Here is a 4,851-nt window from a genome sequence, read left to right as displayed (position 1 = left end):
ATATTTAAGTAACAACCTACTTAGCTCTTTCTGACATGGCATCAATTAATAAATAGAATTAAAAAAACGAACCTCCCTTCATCAAATGAATATTTTTGTCATTGCGAGGATTATGCAAAGAGGTAACAATAGCATTGCAACAATGACCGCATTATTTTGATGTATTGTCCCTAAAGGAACTAAAAAGGCCCTTTCTCCTTGTCTGGGAGGACAAGCGCTTTATATCCATACAGGAAAAGAATAGGCTTTTTCGTTTTTTTAAATGGCAGCTTGGTACATTTTCTTTCAGACTTATTTTCTATTTGGCCTCAAAAAGTCTTTTATTTTTGATTAAAAACAGGGGGACGCTTTATATAGACTGGAATGTAATAGATCCTTTGTATAACGTCGTTTCGGGCGCTTTTATATGAGAAGTAAAACCCTGTCCACCATTGTGTTCATGTTGCAAAGTTGTTTACAGACTGGATAGGATGGAACTGTAGAGAGTGAATAAAACGAAAAAAGTAAAACTGAAAATGTAAAAAAAAAACGTTTTAAACCTGATAATGAGGGACTCTTGAATGTAGTTATAAAATGGGACATGGCTTTGTGGCAAAAACTGCCGGCCGCAGGCTAGGCGCGGATCGAGGATTTCTTAGGGGTGGGGGCCCAATTTTTTTCTTCTTTTTGCTCCCGAAAATTTGAAAATCGCGCCGGCCGAAAAATCGCTCAGTGGGGGGGGGGGGGGGGGGGGGAGGGGGGGGGGGGTTATGAGCACTAATTTTTTTTTTTTTTACTCTCAAAAATGTGAAAATGGCGCCGGCCGAAAATTCGTTCATTTTCTTTTTGGGCCCTCGAAAATTTGAAAATTTTCACCCCCCCCCCTCCTTGAGCGCCAGGGGGGGGGGGGAGGGGGCCCAACTCCCCCCAAAAGGTAAAATTAACGTGTTTTTTTAAAGAGATATATTCAGCCATTTTTTCCAACCTGTTTAAATATAAGTGTTCAGATTGCCTTTTCTCTCTCATTCACTCCCTACAGCCCCTTCCAAGCATTTTCCAGTCCGTACATTTCTTTTCAATATGCAAACAATGATAGCCAGGCATTTACTTGTCATTTAAGGGGGCCTTACAACTTGGATCGGAAAATACAAAGGTCTTTCACATTCAAGTCTATTGAAAGCATCCCACCATATTTAAACAAAATAGGAGACATTCTAATAGGGACTTAATGACATCTAGCTGGTCAGGATGCCCGAAAAAATCACCAAGTGGTGATTTGAAATATTAATTTAAATAGTCAGAATGCAAAATAATTGTTGGTAGGTAGGACAAACATTATTGCTTGTCCTATTCAACAACACGTAATTGATGCAATTCGAATTCTGGCTACTGACATACGTAACGGGTGAATACTATTCTTCAGGAAGTACGTGGAAAATCGTGGTTCCCCTATATTGTATTTCTTTGATTCGTAGATGGCAGCAGGCATAACAAAGTGTCGAAAATGACCATGACGTACAAATGCTATGTGTGAACAGTCTCTCATAACACTGGTATTATGTTATTCAAATTTGCTTTCGGTATTGGAGTTCTCTTTCTTATCCGAAGAGCCACTATGTGTACAACAATATTGACCTCGTTAATAACTATTAGATGACTGCGCTATGATATATATGCGTAGCTTTCAGTTTCTGGTACCGGATTAGGCGAGAACATGAGGATAAAATGCTGATATAAGCCATGAACAGTATTTCATCCCGGAACATATACATAATATTCTATTGTACAGGTGGCAATTTTTTACGCAAAATGAGATTTTTTTTTTCTTCCTAAGTTCGGAAGCACTACATTCTTTTGACAATATCTCATGGAAACCTACGACACCGATGTGTAAAAAAACAAAAACAAATCAAACAAAACAATCAAAATGGAGTTAAGTTATCGGGAAAGGGGGTATTTTTTCTGTATAGTTTATAGTCGTGTCTAGATAATGAAATTCTAATCTTACCGTTTTGGTACATGATGACAAAAACTTAATCATTTGTTTATACAATTACAAATTTGGTAAGATTCAGTTGAAATAGGAACTAGCGTTTATCAGGGTCATTTTAAAAAGCATTGTACCATATCTAATAGCAATGCTTGACAATTAAAATCTTCGTGACCATTGAAGTTTTTTTTGTTAACCTTGACACTTCTTTTCCTCTTCTTTGTCCGGTTTTATTTAGCAATTAGTCTAAATTTTCTATTTTTACCACACAATCTTTTCATGGTTATGTATCTTTACCAGGTAAGTATTACATGTAGGCGGAATTTTTTTCTGTGACCCAGTTTATAGATAAAACTTTCAGGGTAGAGTCGATTCTGATGTCATAAAAATACCAGCCTTATATATCAGAGCAAACTATCCTTCCTATACTTTTGTTGAATTCTAACAAACCATTCAAATACCTCATTGGAATGGTAAATATTCATACAAAAGAACGGTGTGTCCTCGAAAATGAAGACAGAGTTCGTTTGATAAGGTTCACTACACACGCAATTCCAGAACGAAACAGAACTGACTATTCAGCGCATAAAAGTTGTAAACGCCTTTTCTATTCTTGTATGCGATAGCCCAGCTACACGGTTTACGTGAGGCTGGAGTTCCATGTATAATACACACCCATACACTATCCCATCACGCGCACACACAATCTTACACGCACACACCGTACAGTTTAACACACATGGTGTGTTGGGTGTGGCGGTAAATAAGAGGCGACGACAAAAGCTGGCAAGCCAATATAGCAAGGGTGTGTGTATTGTTATTTTCCTAAGTAAATCAATCGCTTGAATAATACACTATCAAGACCGTCTTCCCAAAGAGGTATTTACAAGAGCGAGAAGGTGTAGTGTTCATGCGTAGAACTATTATACACTTTCATATCGGAACCATAACTTCAGCTTCCCGTTGCCTACCATCAACTGTGGCTATAGGTAAGTTACATTGCCATCCTATTTTTAGTGGTGTTTTCAGGCGTCGCAAAGTGAAAATGTTAACAGGTGCAACGTATATTAAGTGAAAACTTAAATGAATACGTTGCTTTATAACTCAGGGAAGTATAGAAGCCATGTTATTACATTGACGGAGGAGGGCCCACAAAGCCATGTTTAAGATGTATTGTTGTCGCTGGTATTCAATTAGACGGTGGATCAATGATAACCTTATCAGGGTCGTGTCGATATATACTAGAGATAGTTTGTGCGACTTTTCCAATTTGACATATAGTACAATATGCTGATTTGTTGGTATTGGAGCAACAGTTGCTTTCAAATGTTCATGTGATCGCTGTCATTTCATTTCAATATTTTAAAAATTGTTTTTAAACGAATCAACTGGTCGAGTGTATAATCGAATTAATTACAATGGTACACAGATATACACAATTCACTGTCTTCTCTTCCATGCATAGATTGAATAGCAAATTTATTATCTGGAAACTGTTATCATAGTCGTGTTGATGACCATTGCAGAAATAATACCAGATCTTCAATGTATATGAGTAACCCGGTCTGGATCTGAAATTAATACAATGAAATTCAAGAAATATAAATTAATGTTGAATATTAATTATACGAATGTAACATGACAACCAATGAGAGTGTGTGAGTGCGCAATGGACACAAAAATATCAAATTCAGTTCATGATCATCGATATGTCACTGATATCATTGTCTCTCCTGATTACCACTTAATAGTTAATAAAATGGTATTAATCATCTTTATTATACACGTTTGATTATCTTATTACGACAGAATATTAATTGATGTCAACTCGACTTTATTATTTCACCAGATTGCATCAATAATATAATGGGTATAATCTCATGTGATACGGCATCTAGTTGAAAAACAACAAATATCAATTCAGAAAATGTCATACATTCATTAACAATAATTAAAAGCGTGTCAAAATAACAGTCTTTTTAAAAAAACATCCCGTAAAACCACATTGTGATATAGAATTCAGCATTCCAACTTCTTAGTAAGAGAATAAAATATTTCGTTAAAAAACTGAAATATGAATTTCACAAAGGGGATTATTTTTGACGAAACATCTTAAGAAAAACATGTGAAGTATATATTTCCAGAAATACGTAATAAGTACATTCATTAACAATAATTAAAAGCGTTTACAAATAACTGTCTTTGAAGAAAAAAATCCCATAAAACCACATTGTGATATAGATTTCAGAATTCCAACTTCTTAGTAAGAGGATAAAATATTTCGTTAAAAACTGAAATATGAATTTCACCAAGGGGATAATTTCTGACGAAACATTTAAAGAATAACATGTGAAGTATATACTTCCAAAAATACGTAATAAGGAGTTTATTGGTAGCACATGGTACAAATGACCCCAAATATCCGCCGATCTTTTACACATGGAGAAGTTCCACTTTGAGCATCTTAGAATAATAACTGCCAAAGTCCTAGATGTGCTTCATGAATAATTTTTGTTTGCCCTCTTGAAAAGAATACTTCCACCTGCGTATCTTAGAATGTACCTGTGGTGCATAAATGAATAATGTTACATAACTTTCATGAGCGCATATCTAGTATTCATCTCTGTGGGTTTTACCATTTTGGTACAAATGACCTGCCCATGCGCAGATTGTATCTGTAAACTGGCTTATTGTGGTGATTCATAAGAGTAATATCCTTAACATGTTAAAGACAAGCCTGTGCGTTGAACACATGCATCGAATATCAATGTGGATACATGTATGTTGTCTCTCTCTTGAGAGTATTACACTTATGCATACGATCTAATAAGTGCGTGATAAACTCAATAACAGAATACTTTTGTGCTGGACAATTTGTCATA

General features: G+C 35.6%; 1 protein-coding gene across 3 annotated transcripts in view; it reads left to right on the top strand.

Annotated features, from left to right (window-relative positions):
* Nucleotides 1-2,665: 2,665 nt before the first annotated feature.
* The window catches only part of LOC585728 (phospholipid phosphatase-related protein type 5), a 19,766-nt gene continuing 17,580 nt past the window's right edge, over nucleotides 2,666-4,851 (top strand). Inside the window, exon 1 of one of the 3 annotated variants that reach the window (XM_011683178.2) lies at nucleotides 2,666-2,958. The gene's annotated coding sequence lies outside the window, so the exon portion shown is untranslated. The remainder of the gene's footprint in view (nucleotides 2,959-4,851) is intronic. The other 2 variants (XM_785544.5, XM_011683177.2) reach the window with 2 other exon arrangements.

Source organism: Strongylocentrotus purpuratus, unplaced genomic scaffold, assembly GCF_000002235.5.
Source record: "Strongylocentrotus purpuratus isolate Spur 01 unplaced genomic scaffold, Spur_5.0 spur5_contig_840, whole genome shotgun sequence".
Taxonomy (NCBI): Eukaryota; Metazoa; Echinodermata; class Echinoidea; order Camarodonta; family Strongylocentrotidae; genus Strongylocentrotus; species Strongylocentrotus purpuratus.
The sequence above is the reverse complement of the archived record's forward strand: the minus strand, read 5'-3'. Positions and strand labels throughout refer to the sequence as shown.